The following is a 25,225-nucleotide window of genomic DNA, read 5'->3' as shown; positions in this document are numbered from 1 at the left end:
TTGTAGACCAGGCTGGTCTCGAACTCACAGAGATCCGCCTGCCTCTGCCTCCCGAGTGCTGGGATTAAAGGCGTGCGCCACCACTGCCCGGCTACAAGCTCACTTTTGATAGTAAGAAACAATAGCTGGTTTCTGTTTTGTACTATTGCAAAGACAGGTGCTTCTAATGCAGGGAGGGTAGGAAGTTAAGGAAAAATAATAAGTCAGATAGACTAATTATGCCCTCTGTGTGTTGTAATCATGAGGAGGGTAAATTGAGTGAAAATGATTGACAGTGTCTCTAGTTGGACTTTGATGTAGTTAGTTCAGGAGGGCGTTCAGAGTTGCAGACTTAGAATTAACTAGGTTGGTTAAAGCCACATTAGGTTGAAAAGGTTGCTATGCAGAATGGTGGTGGTGGGAAACATTGAAGAAGAAGGTGAAGGAAGAACATGTAGGAAATGAGATGAAGCAGAAATACCAGAGGAAGCTGGGTTAGCTTTAAGAAGAGCCTGCTCTATGAGGGAATGTTTATAGAGTACTTGTTTTCTGGGTTCAGGTCATTTGCACATCTGTTTTGCTTCTGGTGTAAGGGTGGGGGTGGTGAATTAAGGCTGCCCTGGGTTTTTTGGAAGTATGAATTCTAGCTCTCTTTAGCTCACAGAATCGTGTTTTTATTTTGGATTAGTTGAAGGTTTGTCAGTTGGAGCCCTAAATGCTCTCCAAAAATGACCATGTATGGACTGGAGGTAGTGTGCATGACCAGTGTGTAGATACATGTCCCAAAACTGTGCTTGATTTGAGTTTTATGACTATTACCCACTTAGAACTTGATTTCTCAAAAGAAAAAAGGAAGATGATACTGTTACTTTAAAGGGTCTTGGTTAGGTTATAGTGGCCTTTGTGGTAGACTTGTACCCCTTTTAGGAAGATCTGCCACTCACCATTTCTCCCTTGAGTCTTTCTGATACCAGAGTGCTCCATACCACGGGTGCCTCAGTAAGTAAACCCGTCTGAAACAAATCAACGTAGACGTGTATTTTGCATAGTTTTGCATTGGGACCATCTTGTCTATTTAACCTTTGCTACTCTAAACTAGTTTCCTTATTTATTTATTTGTTTGTTTGTTTATTGTGTGTGTGAGAGAGAGAGCGCCAGCCTGCTTGCTTGTATATGTGTGGGGGGTGCCTATAGAATCCAGAAGAGGGTATTCACTCTCTTGGAGCTGTAGTTAAAGCTATGGTTATGGACTTGAACTCGAGTCCTCTGGAAGAGTAGCATATCTTCTTAACTACTGTGCCATCTTTCTAGCCCCCATAAACAGTCTTTAAAATTAATTAAAAATTCTATTTATGTGTATTGGTATTTTGCCAGTATGTATATCTGTATGAGGGTGTCAGGTATTTTGGAACTGGAGTTACAGACAGTTGTGAGCTGCCATGTGGGCGCTGGGATTTTTTTTTTAAAGATTTATTTATTTATTATGCATACAGTATTCTCAGTATTCTGTCTGCATGTATGTCTGTAGGCCAGAAGAGGACACCAGATCTCATTACAGATGGTTATGAGCCACCATGTAGTTGCTGGGAATTGAACACAGGACCTTAGGAAGAGCAGAAAGTACTCTTAACCACTGAGCCATCTCTCCAGCCCACACAGCTAGTGTTCTTAACTAATGAGACATGTCTCCAGCCCCAACTGTAAACAATTTGTAAACAAATACCAGATTTGTGATGCCCACTTTGGAACTAGCACTAGAGGATTTTAGTCATTTTAAATGAAACTTTGCTGGTGGATGTAAAGTTTGTTAAGTGGCTAGCCTGGTGAAACTTGTTTCTTAGCCTGTGTTTCCATGCATATGAAGTGGAGGGGGGAGGGTGTCTGTATTTGTGATTACATTTGTTATATGGGAAGAGTGCAAGTCGAGGTAACAATGATTTTCTATTGGAACTGGGGAAGATTGCATATAATTTTTTTTTTTCTCTTTGGTTTTTTTTGAGACAGGGTTTTTTTCGTGTAGCTTTGGAGCCTGTCATGGAACTAGCTCTGCCGACTAGGCTGACCTCGAACTCACAGAGATCAACCTGCCTCTGCCTCCCAAGTGCAGCAATTAAAGGTGTACACCATCACTGCCTGACTAGAATCTTCTTTTGATTTAAGGAAATAAGTTGCTTCTTTTGGGTGGCATTCTTTGGTTGCAGTGCCTGGGCATCAGAACATACCCTTCAAACTGCAGAAATTGTATTTCAAGGAAGTGTGTAGATGCAGTCGAGTGGTAGAAAGCCTGCATGGTGGAACACCTGTTCATAAGTCATTCACCCACAGGCATTTGTTAAATTTTATCTTTAGTAAAGAAGAAAGCTAGGTGCTGGTGGCTCATAACTTTAATACCAGCACTCATGAGGCAGATAGAGGTGGATCTCTTTGAGTTTGAGGGCAGTCTGGTTTACAGAACTAGTTCTGGGACAGTAAGGGCTACACACATCTTTCAACCATGAATATTAGGATTGTGCGTGTGGTATTGTTCTTCATATACTTATTTCTTTCATCATTTGTTTAGATCATAATTTCTTTCTTTCTTTCTTTCTTTCTTTCTTTCTTTCTTTCTTTCTTTCTTTCTTTCTTTCTTTCTTTCTTTCTTTTTTTTTGGTTTTTCGAGACAGGGTTTCTCTGTGGTTTTGGAGCCTGTCTTGGAACTAGCTCTTGTAGACCAGGCTGGTCTCGAACTCACAGAGATCCACCTGCCTCTGCCTCCCGAGTGCTGGGATTAAAGGCGTGCGCCACCACCGCCCGGCTCATAATTTCTTTTAACAGTGTCTTACCCTTAACTTTTTGTCCATTTTAATGTTGTTTTATTATTTATGAGTATGATAATGGAATTGTTTTCTTTTTGAGTTGTTAGTATATGGCAATCAATGAACATGGATTTTTACATATTAACCGTGTGTCTTACAACTTGACTGTAGTCATTTTATAACTTTTGTTAGTTGTATCTAGGCTCTGTGCTGTCTCTGGTGTGTGCCATCCTCTTTCAGTTTTTAGGTTTTGCATTTCTTTGTCTAAAATGAATTTCTAGTCAGGCAGCCCACTTAGGTTCAAGCTTTTGTTTGGCTAATCATTTCATTTATTCAAATAGCTTTTAATATTTTAAACTTAATATGTATGCATGTGTGTCTTTGTGAGGCGGATGTGGGTGTCTACAGAAGCCATAAGAAAGAATTGGATTCCCCTAGAGCTGGAGTCACAGTTGTAAGTCACTTTATATAGGTACCAAGAAATAAACTTAAGTCCTGCAAGAACAGTCAGTATATGCTCTTCACCACTGAGCCATTTGTTCAAGTCCTCTGGTTCAAGTTTTAATGGTGCCTCATTTAATAGTCAGTTTTGTTTTTCTGTGGGTGCTCCCTGATGTAAGTTAGTATATTGCTTCTATTGGGGGGGGTGTCTGTCACTGTACATCTTAATCATCTTTCTGGGACACCCAAGAGAGGGGATATAAAAAATTTGCAAGGAATTTTGTGAATGAGGCTTGTAGAGTAAGAAAGTGTTTTCATGACTGTCTGTATGATTCTGTTTCTTATTTAATAAAAGAGGCCGGTGTCTAATATCTGCTGCTTATTTCACCTGGATCATTCATTTTATATAAATGTTGTGCAAATGAGTTGTGAAAAGTTGAGGGTGAATAAGCAGTTGTTCCGCAGGAGCTTCACAATAATGCAGTAAAACAACTTCAGCATGGACCTTTGCAGTCTTACTATTCCCGCGACACTACTCATAAAGCGTGAGGTTAGCAGTGAACTCCAAAGAGAATATGCACATGGATGATGTATAAAGGAGACCTGTATTTTCCTTACTGTTCTGGAAGTCCAAGACTTTGAAGGGTGGACACTATTGGAACATGGCAGAAAGGAAGTGCATAGGTATATGTGGAAGGGAGACAAAGGTGTAAAAGGGGACCCGGCTCTGAAGAAAGATGGAACTGTTAGCTCCACTTTCTGAGGGCTCCGCTTTCGTGACTGACACACTTCTTGCCAGGCTCCTTTGCCTGCATTGCCACATGAATAAACTAGGCTTCAGCTTGAGGTTTGGTGCGAAAGAACCAAGGTGAAGCTCTGTTAAGTATGCTGTTGTGGAATTCTGTGGATTTGGTAAGAGCTCTTGATATTGGTTATCTCTTCCTCATCTAGGTCTTCAAAAAGTTGGTTTTATGTGTCTATTTATTGCTGGAATTTCAGGAAGGTGGATGAAATGTCTGAAAGATGGTGAAATTTCCTATTGCTCCTTCTTTGAGCCTGAAGAGTCACTAGGGAAGGAGTTTGTAGTCAGTTTCCTCATTGAAATGGTGCGGCTTCAGACCTTGTGGGGTCTAGGTTGCGCTGTAGCTTTGCCTTTCCAAGACTCTTCCCTGTGTGGTTTTTGGGGTGTTCTCATAGCCTGTGTTGAGTCACTTTCTTAAGCTTGAGTTTGTTTTCAGGTATTTCTCAGTCTCTAACCTGCAGTTTCCCTTTCTGGATTTCACTTTCACAACTGTGGTTTAGCAAGAATGGGAAGGTAGTAGTGAAAGATCCAAAGTTTATGTGCTACTTAGGGCAGGAGGGGTGGGCAGCTGGGTTAGGTCTCACCCTGTGTGGTCTTTTGAGTTTGTATTTTCTCCTGCTTAGAGGCACAAAGAATTGTGTCAAAGCACTAGTTTTTCTTGTTCTTTTTCTTCTTCTTATTTTTTTTTCTTTTTAGTGACTGAAAGGTAGGTTTCCTTCTTTTACTTCTTTTCTGCTTTCTTTAATTCTAAATCATAGGAATAGTACCCCATCCTAAAACCAACAGCAAATAACTATGCATTCTTTTCCAGCAGGGAAGGGGAGAGAATAGATTGAGAACTGTCTTGCTTCTCTGGAAGGAGGCCAGTGTTAGGCCTAGACACGACACAGTGCAAGTTGGCAATCATACAGTGTTGTGGCCCTAGTGTTGTCTGGAAGGGAAGGAAACTCGTTTGCCTGTGGTCTTATGTCCAAGAACTCTGCATTCTCAAGGATTCTTTTCAGCAAATATTTAAAGTCATAAGAGCAGCAGGCATGTACAAATTTTTAGTTTCCTGAAAAAAGTGATTTTCTGAATCTAGCTGGATTTGAGTCCTAGCCCTTTAACCATTGAATGTGACAACTGTGTATGTTTTTCATAAATCCATGGTTCATTTTTTTCATCTGAAAAGGATAATCATGATAGCATAATTTCTAGGGTTATTGAGATTAAATGAATCAACCATAGATAAAGTCATTATATTCATATACACATACATTTTAACTTTGAGCTTGCACTTAGGATAATGATTCAGTGCTCCCTTGTATTCTTCGTTCAGCTTTTCCAATGGTTTTGTAAAACTAACATAGCACAGCAAGGATGATAATATTGATAGAACTTAGTAGCTTTGTTCAGCTTGCCTGTTTTTCTGTATGAAGGAAGAGATTTACTTTGTTGTTTATTCAGTTTGTTGCAATTTGGCGTCTCCATAAATATATGTCGTATTGCCCTTTATACCTCCATTTGATCCTATTTAATTGTTGGAAGTCTGTAATTTCATCATTCAGGAAGCTGAGGTAGGAGAATTGGGAGTTTAAGGCCATTTTGAGACTCATTCTCAGCACCAGACACAGAGCGATGTATTCCACTTGATAAAATGGGATAGGATAACATATCACCTTGAGATCGCTCCCACTCCCCGTGTGCATGTGTTCGTGTTCTTTCATTCGTGTTTTGATTACTTCTCTTAGGGTAGTGGTTCTCAAGCTTCCTAACACTTCAACCCTTTAGTACAGTTCCTCGTGTTGTAGTGACCCCAACCGTAAAATTATTTTTGTCGCTACTTCATAACTTTAATTTTGCTGCTGTTATAAATCACAATGTAATTAGAATATTTGCTATTTGAACCTGAAAGGGATTGCAACACTTAGGAGCTGCTCCAGATGTTTCCTGTGTCATAGTAATGCCCTTGTTGTCAATTAGGATTCCATGGTGGTAGGGCAGTTGAATTAGCCTTTTACTTATAGTAAGACATCTAGACTTCGACTGCAATGGACTCTTTCTTACCTTCCCTTTCATCCACCTTTTTCTCTTGAGTTGCTGGCACATGCTATACAGACACTCTACCAACTGAGCAATAATCACGGAGCAGTCCCCTCCTCTCACCCCCCCCCCACGCATTTCTTATCAGAGTCTCTTTATGTAACCAGGCTAAACTGGAACTTGCCATACTACTGCACCAGCCTTGTGATTTTATAGGTATGCAACCTCATACTTAGTTTTTTTTTTCCCCCTTAAACAGATCCTGTGTGCCAGGCTTTGTTGACATTTGGGGTATTATCTTGTCCACATTATCATACTCATGGAAAGACCTACCTTTCTGGTACTCTAATAGGATCTTGGTGAGGTTGGCTACAGAAGGAGGACATAGTGTCCCTACGTGCCCAGGCATGGGCAGGCAGTCTCCCTGTCACTAATTATCAAGCATCACACATTAAACTTTTATAGCCCCTTGGTTTCTGCTGTTTTCTCAAGATCTATGGATTTCTGGGCTGAAATTCACAACTATTATAAGCAGATAGTAAAAAGGTAATTAATAGGAAAAAAGTAGTTGCTACATTTGGGGGGAGGGCAAACTGGATAGTTGTGGGTGCCCTATCCTTGCCCCTACCTCCAGTTTTTCTTGCAGGATCTAATATAGGCCTCTCTGGCTTCAAACTTTCTTCTTCAACTCTCCCTGTCTCTTCCCTCCCCTCCCCATTCATTCATTCATTCATTCATTCATTTATTTTCCTTTTTTCTTTTTTTTTATTAAAGATCTCTGTCTCTTCCCCGCCACCCCCTCCCATTTCCCTCCCCCAATCAAGTCCCCCCTCCCTCCTCAGCCCGAAGAGCAATCAGGGTTCCCTGCCCTGTGGGAAGTCCAAGGAACCCCCACCTCCATCCATTTCTAGTAAGTTGAGCATCCAAGCTGCCTAGGCTCTTATAAAGCCATTACGTGCAGTAGGATCAGAGACCCATTGCCATTGTTCTTGAGTTCTCTGTAGTCCCCATTGTCCACTATGTTCAGCGAGTCCGGCCTCATCCCAGGCCTTTTCAGACCCAGGCCAGCTGGCCTTGGCGAGTTCCCAATAGAACATCCCCATTGTCTCAGTGTGTGGGTGCACCCCTTGCGGACCTGAGTTCCTTGCTCTATTTTTTTTTTTTTTTTTAAGACAAGGTTTCTCTGTGAAACAGCTTTGGTTGTCCCGGAACTCTCTTTGTAGACTTGACTGGATTCAAACTCACAGAGATTCCCCCTGCCTCTGCCTCCTGAGTACTGTGATTAAAGGCATGCACCACCGCTTCTCACCATGTTTCTGAGGTTCTCCTTGACTTCCTAATCTTCCTCTACTCCTTGTTTAGCTTTTTCTGTCTTAGTATATTTCATCAGTGTTTATTTCAGATATTTCAGAGTTAACATGTTTTCTAGAAATAGTGGAACCTGCTAAAGATATCCCATCCTAGCCAGGCTCTGGTGGCACACACCTTTAATCTCAGCAGAGGCAGGTGGATCTCTGTGAGTTCGAGGCCATTCTGGTTTACAGAACCAGTTTCAGGACAGGGTCCAAAGATACATGGAGAAATTCTGTCTCCAAACAAAAATTGCCTTCATTAGAGACCTGTGAGACTTGTGAGCATTCTGCTCCTTGATGAAGACCAAACCCTTACCTAGAGCCCATTTTGGGCCTTCTTTCCTCAGATGACAGATAGTGCCATTGGCTGGTCACAGCTTTGGCTGTGATAATGTGATAGGTCTTCTAGAAATATCCTGGAGGTGAGGCCAGACAAGTGGCTCAAAATGGTTTAGTGTGGACACCCTGTCCCAAATGTCAGTGGCCTAAGTTTAATAAACATGAAGATACCCCGAGTTCATTTCAGAATTCTAGCAGTAGATGACCTTGTTTACTGAGTTCCTGGTATAGACATTTAACTTACAATCTGTATTGCTCTATCATTGCTTTTATAGGGCAATTGAAAAATTATATGACATACTCGATACTTCTCATTAAAACAGGACATGTGCCGACTGGACGCTCCTTTACTCACACGAGTATCTTTTTTTTTAAAATTAAAGTTGAAAAGCTTTTTAATATGTATAGGTATTTACCTCCATTTGTGTATTGTACCATATACCCCGTGCCTTCGATCTCTAGAAGGGAGTGTCATCCCCTTCTGGAACTGGTGTTAAGATAGTTTGTGAGCCACCACGTGGTGGTAGGATTTGGACCTGCATCTTCTTGAAGAGCAGCACCAGCTTATTCACACTTTTTTTTGATAGCCTTAATGTTTTATTCAGTAGCTTTGTAAAGCCCTATAGAGAGTTTTAAGGATAGACTAATAAAGCTCATGTTATCTTTACCACATGCACATAGAGCATCTTCGTGTAGGGAAACTGTGCTGGGACTTTATTTTGTGTCAGGGAGTACGAGTTGGGGATTCTGCTTGAGGACACTATGCTGTTCTCAGAGCTTTTCCTGCTTTGGAACTTTGATGTTGTACTGATTCAGCATTTCTGATGTGTTTGGAGTTGAATGGGATCATGGTTTATGGGTAGATGAGTTTTGTATGCGCTTTTCTTGTGTATGCGGGTTCCCCCCCCCCCCCCGTTCCCTCCTCCTGCACGCAGATTTCAAGGAGATTATGTGATTTTTGGTACACAATTTTTCATGGTGCTTTAGTATAATCTTTTTTTTTTTAAAACACTAAATGGAAAGGAAAGTTACCTCACTATTTTCCTATACCTTTATGTGTAACGCTTCTTAAATTTGAAATTACCTTTAAAATAATTGTATTGATAGTCTCATTCTCCTCCCAGCACATGGCTACAGTGCTTACCTACTTTACTTGGTTTCTTATATACAAAAAGCCTTAAGCTCTCTGTCATCTTTTGTGTGTGTGTGTGTTAAGAAATTGTCTTTATTTTTTATTCATTTTACATACCAACCACAGTTCTGTCTTTCTTCCTTTCCCCTCCTGCTCCTCCACCCACTTCTCAGAGAGGGTTGTCATCTGTTTTTAAAGTGAATTTGCCAGGTTGGATACAGTATTATTCACTGTCTTTGATATTAGCCTTTGAATTTACCTTAATACATTTTGACATAAAAAACGTTTGCTGAATGAAAAATTCTTTGTCCCTTTAATTAGTCCTTGTTGTAAATTATAGTAATAAAGTATTTTAGCTCTATCACAAAATGTTATTAGGTGTGGAAGGATCAGTAGATTGTTTCTTTAGGTTGTCCCCTTTCCCTCCCTCTGGTTATCAGGTGGGAGAAAAGGGCACTAGGTGTTATTCACTCAGCTGCTGAGACTACTGTCATGGGTGTGTGCATACTTAGGCCCACCAACTCTTTGCTGTGGCAGTGCTGAGAGGGTTCTGGGCTTTATTCCCACATATCACAGGAACCCTTGTTGTGAATCTTCAAAATATTTTGCTTCTTTTTTAACTTGTACACAAAGTAAGTTCAACATAATAAGTTTCGTGTGGATGTGAAAGATACAGCTATAGGTAGCCCACTACTTCCACAGATTTATTTTTTAACTAATAAAAAACAGAAATTCTCAAAGCCTGGAAAGCTAGAAAATCCAAGAGCAAGGATATGGGCTCACCTTATAAATTCCTTTGTCTGGAATTTATAGTCTTTGTAATTAACCCACTGGATTGAAAATAATCAGAAGAAAAATTACACACATACAACGTGTTTCTTGTCATGGTAGCCTAAACAATATCATAAAACAGTTGTTTATGTGATAGTCAGAGAAATGTTTTAAGTGTTTGAAGAAGGCTGCTCCTAGCTTATTTTATATAAGGGACAGGAACTTTCGTTCCAAGTTTGGTGTCTCAGATCAATCTCTTACAGATTCCTAAGGATGGTTGTATTCAGTACATTTCTTTGAGACCTGTTCTTTTGCTCATTATTAAGATTTTTGAGAGTCAGTAATGCTGATACATATGTTTTTATTTCAATAGTTATTAAATTGAAATTGGGGCTAATAAATGACTCAGGAGTTAAGAATGCTTGCTGTTCTTTGCACCCACATAATGATTGGATCACACCATTTAGACCTCCAGTTCCAAGGAATTGGATAATTCTGGTCTTCGGAAGCACTGAGCCATGTACATGGTGCACATACATATAATGAAGGAAAATTATTCATGTACATCAAATATTAATATTTTTTTTAAAAAAATGTAGAGGGAATGTCTGTTCTGTGTGGAACGAGCTAGGTGCTGATGGATATGGGCGGCCTGTAACTTCTTCCAGAAGAATTTGCCCTGTGAGCAGCTTTGTTGAGCCACTTGGCATACCACCTTAAGTTTATCTTATAGATAACACATCTACATCCACATCCCAAAACACCCTAGCCACAATTTTGATCCCATATAAGATATTTAGGCATTCAAGGTCCCCCTGTCCCCAAATTGTGTTGGGAAGAACACTAACTTCAGTAAGTTGCCGGACTTGTCCCCTTCCCGCCCTCTTTCTATATGGATACTGTGCCTTCATGTATGCACAGTACATGCACCATGTGCATTCCTAGTGCCTACATAGGCCAGATTCCATGGAACTAGACAGTAAACTATCATGTGGGTGCTAAGGATCAATCTCAGCTCCTGGAAGAGGAACCAGTTCTCTTAACACTTGAACCATTATTGCAATTCCTGGAGTCACCATTTCTGAGATATTTCCAAGGAAGGGCCTCATGTCCACGTGAATCTTGAGCTTGCCTAATGTAGCCAAAGATGACCTTGATTTCTTGGCTCCCTCTCCAAAGTACCTGGCTTTTGAATTACATTCTATGTCTTTGAAATGGATCCCTCTCTAGATAATGAGTATGGAAATAGATGTCGGATGTGAAGCGTGAGTGAAGGCAATGGGGTTTTCTATGCTGGCTGATAGTTAATCAGTGAATGACCAGGAATATTCTGTACTGGACCTGAAGTCTGAGAGAGAGGGTTGAGGGGGACAATGGCAAGGGGCAGTGGAGAGATGGGGAATGCTCAAGGAAGGAGGTAGGGGTGTTTTACTGTAGAGGTTTTAATAAGAATTCATAGAGGACACAAAAAGGTAAGACTTTGATAAAGGTTTGGTGATTACGTTGTTTGGATTTCTGTTAAACTCCATCTTAGCCTATTGATTAAAGTTTGTGATAGCCCAGTTCTGATTTCTTGCCTAGGGGAGGGAAGGATAACAAACTAATCCAGGCTATCAGATAATCATAGCGGGTCTTTCCCTCACCTTTTCCTGTTGAACCTTGCTCCCCTCTCCCCACCCCCCCTTGTAGTTTTGGAGCCTGTCCTGGAACTAGCTGTTGTAGACCAGGCTGTCCTCAAACTCACAGAGATCTACCTGCCTCTACCTCCTGAGTGCTGGGATTAAAGACCTGTGCCACCATCTCCTGGCTGGATCTTGCTTTTTAGTGTTGAGAGTAACACTTGCTGTAAAGCAGACCATCAGGTGTGAGCCCTTTACAACCCCAGACCAGCTAAAGCTGTACCTTAGTAACATCTTATTTGTTATATTATAGTTGGTCCAGGTAGAGAGACCCTAGAACTGTACTAGACTTAATTTGCTCTTTCTGTCTCCTTTCAGAACATATTGCCCTGCTGGAGTTCATACCTAGTCCTGAGCAACATTGATTTTTTTGCCATGGAATCTGTGAGTATTGCTTCTTGCATTCGCTGTTGGGTTTGATGGAGTTTGTGTCTTATGAGAGTGATTTTGTTGAAAAAAAAAATTGGGTTGATGGTCTTATTTACAAAATAAACTTGCTTCTTCCATACCGCCTCTAAATAGTTTGCAGACCCCAGCAGTTGCTGTGTTTGTATAGTACTATGAGCATGTTGTGTCAACTGTTGTCATGAAGGATAACTTTGGAAATGATCAGGACAGATCTGGGGCTTGTGAACTGGCATCCTGTGCTGCTGGTTTGGGAGCTGTTATAGGGGGAGAACTGTAGCTTTCATGGTTTTCCTGTCTTGAGGCCAGGATTGTGTGGTCAGTTGGAAGAAATGGGATTTTTGGCTGATATGTCCCAAACCTCTTGAGAGTGACTTGCAGCAGCCCATTTGATCTTGGGTCTCACCATGGGATAAAAGTTTCTCTTGATTCGAGACCAGCCTGGTCTACAAGAGCTAGTTCCAGAACAGGCTCCAAAACCACAGAGAAACCCTGTCTTGAAGAGACTTATTTTGGCTGGCATAGTGTTTCTCTTCTCTAATGGAAGAATTGATAATTGGCAAGAAAATTTCTTGGCATATTTCAGGGTTTCATACCTTTCCCAGCTATTAATGTTTTCAAGTAGGTAAACCCAAAATATTATCTTTTTATGTTATTTTAACAGATCTCACTGATACCTCTTTAGTTAATTTTATCCATCCATCCATCCATCCATCCATCCATCCATCCATCCATCCATCCATCCATCCATCCATCCATCCATCCATGTCACCATTGAGTTTGGCCCCTTTGAAATGGATCTGACTATTTTTTCTTTCTCTTGAATTTCTTGAAGGAAAGGAAACTGGGGGCTGGAGAGATGGCTCATGGTTAAAAGCGTTTGCCTCTCTTAGAGGACCTGGGTTTAGTTTTCAGAATTCACATGTTGACATACAGCCATCTGTATCTCTAGCGCCAGGGGACTCAGGCTCTTTTCACCTTCGTGAATACCAGGAAATGTGCAGTGCCCTTGTGTAGGCTGTACACACACATTTAAAAAGAGAAAGATCTGGGTCTAATATTAGCACTAGGGAAACAGAGAGGCAGATCTGAGTTTGAAGCTTGCCTGATTTACATAGTGAGATACACAACAGCCATTGTGAGACCATGTGTTGAAAAACAGAGGTGGGGGCGAGAGATTGAAAAGAAAGGACGCTGGCTGCAGGTCTTCAGCTATTACAGAGTGTTAGCAATAGGTAGAAGCTAGCCTGGCAGTGGGAGTCCCCTCCTTCCCCCCAATAAATTTTTTAGGCTTTAAGGTGGATTCAGCTTCTCAACTGTTCAAAAATGAGGAAGAAAAAGACAGTAGTAACAGGGAAGCCAGCCACATATACCTGGAATTGGAGCTATATTTGTGAATTTTAATGAGTAAAAGGGAAAAACAAAATGCTGCTTATTTTTTTAATGAAAATTGATTGTTAATATTTCATGAATCTAGTGATGTATTTCTCTGACTTGAATAGAATCATATTAGGTTTGTTAGCCAACAGAATGTAGACTTGGCCTACTTGGACTGGTGTCTGATAGATAGATAATTTGAAGAAAGGAATTAAAAATATTTAATGTGTATGAATGCCTTGCTTGCAATGTTGTGCATCACTTGCATCTCAGCTCTCAAGGAGACCACAAGTGGATATTAGGTCCCTGGAACTAGAGTCACTCACACACAATAGGTGCTGGGAACTAACCCAGCTCTTCTGCAAGAAAAAGTGCTCTTAACTGCTGAGTCATTTCTCCAGTTCTTAAGAAATTTTACAGCATGTCAGCTGTTGTTTTTGTTTTTGAGCTGTACAGAAGCCCCTTGGAACTCACTTTGTAGACGAGGCTGGCCTGGGACTTAGCGGTTCACCTGCCTTTGCCTCCTGAGTGCTGGGATTAAAGGCATGAGTAGCTGCTGCTTGGCTGCTGCTGTTGTTTTTGAAGAGTCATGATAATGTAGCCCAGATTGACCTCTAGTTCATAACTGTCCTTCTTTAGAAGCTCATTTTCTGTGATTATAGCATGAGCCACACCCAGCAATATTTTGGTTTCTGAAAGTGGTATGGCATGATAATAAAGGCAACGTTATTTATATGAGAAAAACCTTAAGTTTCATTTGTGTTTGTGTGTGCATGCATATCATTTATTATTTTTCTTTGTGTATGAGTGGTTGACTTGCACTTATGTCTGTGCATCATGCACGTGTCTGTTGCCTGCAGAGACTAGAAGGGGATGGTGGGTCCACTGGAACTGGAGTCACACAGAGTTATCAGCTGCCATATGGATGCTAGGAATGTAACCTCTAGGTCCTTTGGAAGAGCAAGCAGCCAATGCTCTTAATTGGTGAGCAATCTTTCCAGCCTCTCAGGTTTTATATTCTTAATTTAACATGTATATTCAAAATAGAAAAGTAGAAACAGGATCACAAATTGGAGGCCATCCTAGGTAACATAGTTGGGCTCTGTCTAGATAAGCAAGATTTAACTAGAAATAAACACTAGGCCAGGAACACAGTCCATTAAGTGCTCCACATGTGTGATGTCTTTAGTTAAACACTTCCAACCTGCAGGCTTATATCTTATGTTGCTCAGGGTATCTCTGAACTTTCTAGGCTCAAGAGACCCTCCCACTTTAGACTTCTGGTGCTAGGATCACAGATAAATATGATTTTACTCAGCAAAATTCATCATTGTTTCATTTGCTATAGTGTAGATATTATAAGTCATATGAAAGAGTGTGACATGCTTTCTGTCTTAGTATCCTTGAAAGTACAGTCTATGAGCAAGTCTCATGTACTTGCAAATGGATAACAGTCCTCCATTCTCAATAACAACAAAAAGATTTTGCCTAGCAAAACGTTCTAGGTACACTGGAGGTACCTGCTAGATCATCATGGCTGGAGGTAGGGAACCAGGAACACTGTCCCAGAGAACCCTACGCCTTACCTAGGATGACTAGGAATGTTAGTGTAGCAGGACATCTGGTACATTAAAGGTAGTAAAGCACACTTCATTTCATTAAATAAAAGATGGCCCAGCAATTAAGAGCATTGGCTACTCTTTTAGAGGACACAGCACGCGCGCGCGCGCGCACACACACACACACACACACACACAGTCTTAATAATTTGTAATTTCAGTTTCAGGATATCTGATACCCTTTCTGGCCTCTAACAAAGTATACCACACAAAAGTGGTACATACACACTCATGCAAACAAAACTTTATGCACATAAAATAAATATTAAAAACACGCATACCGGTATTTACTGAGGTTTATTTGTTTATTTTCTCATAGTGTTTCTTTCTGTAGCCTATGCTGGCCTGGAACTTTACGTCAGTCATCTGTCTCAGCCTCCTTAGTGCTAGAATTACAGGCTTGCTGTTACTAGCCTGGCCTCTTCACCTAGTAATTTATCAATTTGACTGCTTGCTAAATAAAGGAGTTAGTTTTCTAACCATGAGGTTAGGATGGGGACTGCAGGAAGTAACTGGGAAAGGCTGTTCAAGTGTTTTTGAGCTTCCTGAATGTCATTCTTGTTCACCATCTATAAAATCCTGATCTGATGGTGTTAACTCTTCTTAGCATTTTCCTGGCATCTTTTTCTCAGTTTCTGTGTTGCTCTGAAACTCTCTGTAGACCAGGCTGGCCTTGAACTCATAGATTCGTCTCCTGCTTCCCAAGTGCTAGAATTATAGATGTGTGCCATCCTTACCTGGCATTCCTGTCATCTCTTAACCTTTTTTTAAGTGTTGGAATTTCTGTTGATTTTGTCTTAGCCTCTCTGTATTAGTTACTTTTCTGTTGCTGTGTTTAAACACCATAATCAAAAGCAGTTTATGGAAGAGAGAGTTTATTTTGACTTTCAGTTTCAGAGGAATAAGAATCTATCACTGTTGTGGGGGGTCATGGCAGACGTGCCAAAGGAGGAAGCTGAGAGATTACATCTTACTCTGCCATGGAACTAGAAGCAGAACGAAACTGTGAACCCTCGAACTTGTTCTCAGTGACACAGTTCCTCCAAATAGCATTAATAATTGAGGATCTTTTGAGTTTTGATCTTGATTTGAGCTTTTACAGGGACAGTTTTCACTCCAACTGTTAGAGCTTCTCCTAGTCTGCATACTTTTAAGTACCTTACCTTTTACTGTGCTGTGCTTTTCTTTTGCCAAGATGACAGACACCATCTTTTTAGATAAAAACCTGTGCCTGGACACTACGTGTGCCCTGTGCTTTGCTCAAAGGTCTCCTGGGCTTCTTTTTTTCTAAAGGAGTCTTGTTTTACCCTTTATCCAGCCAGATGCTAGTCTCTGAGCTCTGTGTACTATGGCCACTTGTGCTTTCCTTTCTGCAGTCTGCATCCTGCCCCTTAAATCATAAGCACCAATCTGTCCTCTTCTTGTCTGTATGTACTAAATGAAGGTGGTTTGTACGCAGACAAGAATGTTGCCTTCTCACAGTTCATGGTGTGTTGACAGAGGTTTCTGTCCTGCTCAGTCCCACAGTCGTTCAGTTCCAAAGAAATACACAGAGGCCTACATTAATTATAAGCTGATTGGTTTATTAGCTCAGACTTCTTATTAACTAACTCTTACATCTTACAGTAACCGATAATTCTTGTTTGTGTCAGCCATGTGGCTTGGTACCTTTTATCAGTGAGGCAGTCTCATCTTGCTTTCTCTGTGTCTGGCTTCTCTGTGACTGCAGACTCAGCCTTTCTTCTTCCTAGAATTCTCCTGTTCTTGTCGTCCTGCCTCTACTTCCTGCCTGGCTGCTGGGCCAAGCAGTGTTTTAATAAAGCAGTACAACTGATAAATCTTATAGGATACAAGATCATTGTTCCACAGCAGTGGTGGTGCTTTTGCACCTTTTATTGGGCCAGTGACTTCTTCAACCTCTTGGATATAGGATCCAGAGCATATATGGAGGGCTTTATTATGTCTGATTTTGCAGCAGGGTTTCATAAGCAAGTAGTGATCAAGCCTGTGCCCTTTCTGCAACTATGCCTGGGGGAAATGTCTGTGCTGTGATTAAGCTGCTGGCACAAGGTTTGTCTGTTCTAGAAATGGTTACACATATGCATAACTCAGAATTAAAGATCATGAAGGACTTTAACCAGTAAAGTAAATTTACTGCTCTGTTTTTACAATTAAGGAACAAGACAGGGTACACCCATACTTAGGACTGTGATGTGTTCTGGCTGGAGTATTGCTAGAAGTCAGGTGGGATTCTCTTTACTGAATCTTTCACATTAAGGAACTCTTAGAAGAAACCCTATTGTAGGGTTAGGTGCAAGGAGACTTTCCTTGGGTGGGTGTTTAGGACCTTACATCCCAGTAGCATTTATTTTGGTAAATAATTGTAGCATAGTCTGGGCAAGATGAGATGTTTAACTTGCACAGCACTGTTTAGCAAGTATATGGTGCTTATTTTGCTTTCTTTTTGTTGCTAAAGAGGACATCAGTTGTAAGTCAATGAAAATCCCTTGGGAGCACAGGTTCTGGAGGAATCAAGCTAATTCAAAAGTAACCAGCAAACAATAAAGTGTTTGCGTTCCATCATGTGATGTTATGCTTATCATGTGATATTAGTTGCACCTGAACTCAAAACTATGATTCTAGGCAACGTGTTTTACATCATTGCTAGGGCAGGGTACAGAAAGGAGAACCTTTGAGCACTTACTTTCAGGAATTTTGTGCACGTATAGAGTTTGAACCTAAGAGTCTCACTAATGTTAGGTAAGCACTCTAGCACTAAGTGACATACTCAGACCCTCTTGAGTTTAAATAGAAACATAGTTTAAAATGGTTTGTGGTTTTACTGTTAACGATGAGTTCTTTCATATTTCTCATTCTATATGTTAGCAGTGTAATTGTGATAATTTCATATTTGTAGTACTTTGAAAACCTAAGAGAAACTTGGTTTTGTGATATTTAATCTTTAGAAGGTCATACAGGTAAGGTGATGTGTAGTTGGACTTTTCTTTGGACTGCCAGCTCATAAATAATTACTCAGACTTACTAATTATGAAAGCTTACCGTTATCTTGGGTTTGTCCCACTTGCTGTTATGACTTAAATTAACCCATATTTTTATTAATCTGCATTCTACCTCCTGGCTTTACCGCTCTCCCATTCTCTGTGTCCAGTACATTCCACATCTCCAATGCATCTCCTGCGCATCTTGATTATCTCTCCTCCTCTCTCTGCCTGGAAGCCCCACCCCTCTCTCCTGTTTAGCTACTGGATGGTTAGCTTTTCATTGCACCAGTCATAGCAACACACCTTCACAAAGTGTAAAAATATCTGGTAACATTTCCCCCTTTTGTCTAAATAAAAAGGGAAGGTTTTAACTCTAACTTTATAAAACTATATACAATAAGAACAATTACCGATTAAAGATTATACCTACACTGTCCAGTTCATTTTTATTTGGCATATTTGGAAAAAATATTCTATCTATCCTATCTTAGTGAGTCCAGACATTTATATCTAAACTACTTTCTATAAAAACTTGTATTACCAGGCCCCCAAAATCCTTGTAGACCTAAAACATTTTCTTAGATAAACAACTTAAGCTTTTATGTCTCCCAATCTTACAGACTTTACATCTCTTGTGTAAGGTGTTTTTTTTAAAATTCGGTTACAAAGAAAACATTATAGCTGTGTAGTCTTTAACCCCTACCAGAGAGCTAAAAAGGATTTAATATTACCTAAAGAAACAGAAAATGTAGAGCAAACAACTTTCAAAATTATAGAAATGACAGAAACTTCTTGCTGCCTGAATAGTCACCGAAGGTTTCTCTGTAATGTTGGGGCATCCATCTTCAGCCTACAGGCATAGAATATCTGACAACTTTTCTGTTCAGCAGGAATTTTGAAGGACTATCCTATTTTGTCTTGGGAAACTTTGACAGTCACTTTCTTTTGTATCTTGATTGCCCAGTTTGGGTAGCATACTGTTAGTAGTCACGGCAAGGGCAGTTTTTTGCCCAAATGGCTAACTTTACCACATTGAAAGTAAACTCCATATGAAGTAATTTGGTGCTTCTAGGAACAGATATGTCTCGCCATCACAAAAATCCTCATGTTATTAAAACATTTTAGATGCTATGTTCTGTAGGTCTTTAAAGTGTTTGAGACAATTTATTTGATATATATGTTTGACTTTGAAAACATACCTAATGTAACTATAACTTTTATTGTTATAGACAACTAACTATTAACTTGTCTTTATTATCCTAAATAGCTTTCAAGGACTAAAACTTTACATTTTTAAATGAACTCCATAGGCATAATACCTGTGTACATAATACATTAGTAGAAACATAGATTTAGTATAGCAAAGATAAACTTAAATTTATATCAGTATACAAAACTCCATACCAATATATTTGAGACTTAGTTGCTGTTTTAGTTTGAAAGTAGATTCAGTAATCTACCTTTTTATCCTATCATTTCTATATCTTTTTTTTTTCTTTTCAGAAAGAGATCCTTGAATATATCCTCCCTTGCTTAGTTTGTTTTCTTATCACGACCAGGAACAATTTGCAACCAACCTCTCTAAATGATGACAAACTTCCATAACTTACTGAATGACCAAAAACCACCCACCTCACCTCTTGGGAATGCAGCCGTCATGTTCTTAAAATTACTTCCTGTTGTCTAGGGGCGATAGCATCTTTAGGGAACCCTGAGAAAATTGAGATAATGGTCAAGTCCTGGGAGAACTAGGTGTTTTCCAGTCTTGGTGTGATGTGAAAGTGCAGGATTTATCTGAAGTTATGGCTGGATACTCTGTGAAACTGGCCCATTTCAGCCAGCAGCTTTCAAGTTACTCTAAATGCAGAATTTTGAGAGATCTGCAAAAGGTATTTTGAGAGGCTGAATCACTTGGGTTGCTTGCCTTTATTCGTGTATGGTTCTTTTATTTTCTTCTTTAAGCACAATCTTTTAAAACTAACACAATATATGTATTAACATAAGTATGGAATGCGCAGTGTGCATAAGTCAATTAAAGATGATTTTCAGTTTTATGTTCAAGCAGGTAAAAGGCATCTGCTAACTGTATAAGTTGTTTGGACTGTATAACCACACCTCGCCATGCCATATGAAAGGATGACTTGTAAATGGGGGTAGAACTTTTTCCTGACTCCTGGTCTCAAATCAACATATAAACGCTCATATTAATTACAGATTGTTTCCCCTGTAGTTCAGACTTATTACCAGTTAGCTCTTAGAATTTAACCAATTTCTATTAAAATACATATAGGTGGTTTTACATGTTATCTAACGCATCATGTTTCTCTGGCAGCTGGCTTACATTTCTCTTGACTCTACCCTTCTATCTCCCTGTATCTCCATTTGGCTTTCCTGCCTAACTTTATTTTGCTTAGGCCAAAGCAGTTTGTTTACTAACCAATGAGAGCAATACATATTCACACCATACAGAAGGATTATCCCAGAGCATTGGCATTTAATAATGATTCATGAGGACTTTGTAGCCAACAAGTTTTGCTTTTTTATGTCTCATCCAGTCTTAGAGCTGTTCCCATAGTAGAAGAGTCAGCATTTATATCAACTGTCTTAAAGTCTCACAAATTGGCATGCCAGTGTGCTTGACTAAATCTACGTAAAACCTGAGAAAATTTGGAAAGGATTTCTAGACACTAAAAAACAAAGTTTAGTCACGCTATTTTTTTTTCTTTCTGATGGACTCTGTTTGCTGGTGGCAGGCTGCAGCTCCTTTAAGAGAGATCTTCCTTACTTAGTGGTAGAAAAAAAAATGCTGTCAGCAGCGAACTCCAGCTAAGAAATGTTTGAATGTCGCTTGTGTGCCCCCTCCGGGTCAGGAGGAAAGTAGCTGAGTCCATGCCCACAAGCTCAGCACTCTCCACTTGGGCAGGCATTGGAATCAGGTCTACTAGACCTGCACAAGCAGGAGAACATGGTGGAGTTAGCTTTTATTCAGGAAAAAGCAAACAAGGAGGGGAATTTATATGCTGCCCAGTGCTACCCAGAGTTTAGGTGGTGAGGATGGCTCTCACCTAGCAGTCCTAGAGCCTGAGGTAAACTACCTCCATCATATTTAAAGACTGAGAGCAAGGAGCTAGCCCCCAGGGCTGCTGAGACCAAGCTGCTTAGCATTTTAAAAAGCGCTTCTGGACAGAAAAGGATTTCAGATACACAATAGGACAGATTCAGACATAAAAGACCTCTAAGGGAGACACAGTGTGTTTTTAAAATTTATGTAGGCTTGGGAGAAAAAGAGCATAGAGAGTTATAAAAAGAAGTAAATGGTTTATACAAAACAAAACACAGTCTTTAAAAAGAGACAGAGTACAGATTAAAGGAGTAAAGATAATAAATATTAAAAAGTAATAGAGTAAAAACAAATAAGCCACATGAAAATGGAAAATACAGAGAGTCTGGATTATGTATATTATTGTGTTTTCTTTGAATTTTTGGACTGTGAAGAAGCTAAGTAACCAACAAATATACTTTAAAGGTTTCTTGTCTTCAAAATTTGGGTCTAAGGATATGTTGCTTTGGAAAAGAGGTTCTTCTTTTGTTTTCACGGAGGAAATAAGTTGTGGAATCCTTCCAGACTAATGTGGTTTGATGTACCACGATCCCCTGAAAGGTTTCCTTGAACACTCCTCAAAAAATTACTTTGCTTCACAAAAAGCAGGAAGCAGTTTGGAGAGAACTATGCTCAATTTCCCAAATATTGTTTATAAATAGTTATTTACATTTAAATGGGGTATGCTATAGAGATGGATACTTTGCATTGGTATGAATCTTGGTTTAATGATACAAATTTAAGGTCATTTTTGTTATACTGTGTGTGTATACACATACATATATACATATACATATTTTCTTGAATAAGGTATTGTGTTTGTGTATAATTAAGAAGTATAGGCTAATAGGTAATCATCTATAATAGTATGCTTGTAGGTATGTTAGATTTTCTAGATGGACAGATGTGTATTTTAGATGGATCTGCATTCTTCAAACCTTTCAAAGACTACAGAATATGGCATTTAAAATGTTTTAAGAACTTAGACTTTTCATGACAGTGAGACACATCGTCTCCTGGCAGCACCAAGCTACTTTAAGAGGATGATGGGTACCGAAGATGCTCCTTATGGTGTTGTTTAGCCATTTGGGTAAGAAATTGCTCTTGCATGGAGTGCTTGATGCTATGCTGTATGAACTGGACATGCAGTACCTACAGAGAAATGACTGCTGAACTTGCCTAAAGGTGAGATGATCTTTTGGGGTTCCTGCTTCATGAAAGAGTCTGCCCAGACATTTTATAGAACACAGAAGAACATGACTGAAAACTGGCAATATAGGTGGAACTGCCTTTGAAATTTCTTGCTTCATGGAAAAGTCTGCTGGATACTATGGGCCTGTGGCCTGAAGATTGGATGCCCCAATGATACAGAAGAACTTTGGGTGACTGTCCAGGCAACGAGATGTCTCTGTGAATTCTAGAGTTTTGGAAGTTGCTTACAATGTACTTCGCATTTACTTAGGTAATATTATATCCTTCTGGAGTCTTTGATGGAGTTGAAGAATATATAGTTTTTCTTAGTTATGATACAAGATAAAGTAGATAAAAATATTGTAATTAGAATTCTTACTTGATTCCTGTTTTGTTATATGTAATTTTTCCATGTTAAAGTTAAAATCTTCCTTTTTATTTAAACAGTATGCTGTGAATACTATTTATTAATAAAGAAACTGGCTTGATGATAGGGTAGAACAGAGCTGTGGGGGGGGGGGCACTAAACTGAATGTAGGGAGAAAGAAGGGCAGAGTCAGAGAGAAGCCATGTAGCCCCAACTGAAAATAGAAGCCAGACAGAACTTTACCCGGTAAGCCACAGCCATGTGGCAGTACACAGATTAATAGAGATGGGTTAGTTTAGGATATGAGTTAGCCAGAAATACGCTTAAGCTATTGGCCAAACAGTATTGCAAATAATATGGTTTCTGTGTGATTATTTCTGGTGTCTTGCTGGCTGGGAACCAAACAAGCAGCCTCTTAAAACACTTTTTCATGTCTGTAGCCAACATTTTATCTTGGTTAATTTTGAAGAGAACCATAAGGTTTTGTTTCCTATGGAAACAAAGCATAATATCTCTCCCAATGCAACACATTTCCCGCTTCCATTTTGAAGCCAAGACATCTCTATATAGGCTGATTTATTAATTCAGCAGGTCCTTTCATGATCTAGTGTTTCTCAGCAGCTGTTGTTTGCTCCTCAGCATTCAAAAAATTCAAAGTCAGCAAGGCACCATACAGGATCCAGATGCCCTGTGTATTTCCCATTTTTACGTGCCTTTTAAAAATGATTACTTTATTCTTTCTTTAAAGACTGTTATTTTTAAACTATTTAATTTTTCCTATGACTGTCTGTAATGTTTTTTACTGTTTCTGTTTAAAGGTTTTCTCTGTCGGGACTGCTTTACTATGTTACTGCAACCTTCTCTTACCTTGTGAGCCATGCTTTTAATCTGCTGTGCAGCTCTGCACATGGTGCTGACTGACTCAAGCCTGCAGGTAGCTGCTAGGAACCCTGTCTGTATGCTGCAGCCTGCCTGAGAGACTGTTAGATTAGGAGGAGTGACTGTTTCTTGGAGGAGTGACCCATACTTTCATTCCTAAAGGGTCTGTGCCAGGATTAGGTTGTTGAAGTATCCCATTGACTTTAATCACAGTACGCGGTAGCACTAAGAGATGCCCCAAAGGATCTCCTGCACTCCAGACATAATTTGTCTTACTTTCGTTGTGGGGAAGCAATCCAATTTCTCCATGGCAATTTGGATTAGTCACTCCTCCTAGCAATATTATTCTTTTCTTAGCCTATCAACTTAAGAGCATCAGAAACCCAAAGCAGCCAGGGGGAAGCCTGAGCTTCCAGTTCATTGGAATGTTTGCTGTATCTCCTGCCAGTTGTTCTCCCTCTTCTGGAGCCAAAACTTCTAGGTCAGCTGAACAGGAGCAAAAAAATTTACTAGTGGCTCACTAGGGGTGATATAGTAAGTAGAAGTATTCCTTCTGCTACCCCTTGATTCTTAGACCCGTGAGTCCTGGGTATGGGAGAAACTGTAGCATTTATTGGATGTTGATTCAAAGCATATACTTCTGGAAAACCATGTCCCAGCTCTTTATGCTACTGCCACTTATTGGCACTTTAACTGTGCCCTCAAAATGCCATTCTATCTGTCAGGCCAATTGCTTCAGGATGGAGGGAATATGGTAAAAGTAGTGGATTCCATGGTTGTGGCCCATTTTTACACCTCTGCTTGTGAAGTGAGATTCTTGATCAGAAGCAATAAATACTCTGTGGAATACTATCGTGGTCGATAAGGCATTGTATAAATCTATGAATGGCTGTTTTGGCATAAGCAGTATGAGCAGGAAAGGCAAATCCATAACCTGATATAAGTATCTACTGCAGTAAGGACAAAGTGTTGTCCTTTTCATGGAGGAAATGGTCCAGTGTAGTCAACCTGCCAAGAGATTACTGACTGCTTACCCTGGGGGAATGATGCCCTATCTGGGTCTTAGTGTTGGTCTCTGCTGTTGGCCGATCTGGTACTCAGCAACAGCTGTAGGCAGGCCACACTAGGTGAGTAGAAGTCCATGTTATTGACTCCATGCATCCTGCATCTCTTTCACCATGGCCACTTTGTTCACAGACCCATGGGGCAGTGACAGGGATGGTTGGGGAAAGAGGCTGACAGTCTACAGAATGTGTCACCCCATCTACTTGATTATTGATACCGTCCTCACTGAAGGTCACCTTTTGATGACAATTTGCATGGGACACAAGTATCTTCACATCCTTTGCCCATTTGGAGAGCTCTGTCCACAAACTTCTTCCTCAGATGTCTTTCTCAACCAATTTTCTAATTATGCTCTTTCCAAGTCCCTGAACTTCTAGGCAATTTATCGGCAGCCCCCCATGGATCAGTGAATAGTTGCACATCTGACCATTTTCTCTTCTATACAAAATGTATGACTGCGTACTGCCTGACACCCCACTGTGAAGATATCCCTTTCAGGGTTGTCATAGAAAGGAATTATAATGCTGCATGTGTCCATTTCTGGATGGTGCCTGAATACCATGCAAAACCAATAGTAATTTAGACTTTAATCTACTTCTTGAGTCAAACAATCATAGGACACATCCCAGGAAGCTATAGGTGCATGCTTGGTAGCAGACAGCATTGTTAACAGGAGTAGAAACCATAGGTTTTTGGCAACTTCTTCAGTAATTTGCTTTATGCTTATAGGTCCTGCTTGGGGCAGATGCTGTCTTCTTCTTCCAATTGTTAATGTATTCTTGCTATATATGTCTTACTTTATGGCTTGGTTGGTCACATAATATCCTGCTCGTGCTGACCAGATTATGTTGCATGGTAACTTGGTGGTCCATTGTCAAACATTCAGTTTGTAGTATGGCCCAATAGCA

At 40.0% G+C, this 25,225-nt stretch overlaps 1 protein-coding gene across 5 annotated transcripts in view; it reads left to right on the top strand.

Annotated features, from left to right (window-relative positions):
* Ankrd11 (ankyrin repeat domain 11) overlaps positions 1-25,225 on the top strand; it is a 162,921-nt gene that overhangs the window by 54,728 nt on the left and 82,968 nt on the right. For 3 of the 5 annotated variants that reach the window (XM_013354696.2, XM_026778455.1, XM_026778456.1), the window contains exon 2: positions 11,631-11,696. The exons of the other annotated variants lie outside the window; for them this stretch is intronic. The gene's annotated coding sequence lies outside the window, so the exon portion shown is untranslated. The remainder of the gene's footprint in view (positions 1-11,630; positions 11,697-25,225) is intronic. 5 annotated transcript variants of the gene reach the window in all.

Source organism: Microtus ochrogaster, chromosome 4 (genome assembly GCF_000317375.1).
Source record: "Microtus ochrogaster isolate Prairie Vole_2 chromosome 4, MicOch1.0, whole genome shotgun sequence".
NCBI lineage: Eukaryota > Metazoa > Chordata > Mammalia > Rodentia > Cricetidae > Microtus > Microtus ochrogaster.
Note: the sequence above shows the minus strand (reverse complement) of the source record. Positions and strands in the feature narration are given on the sequence as shown.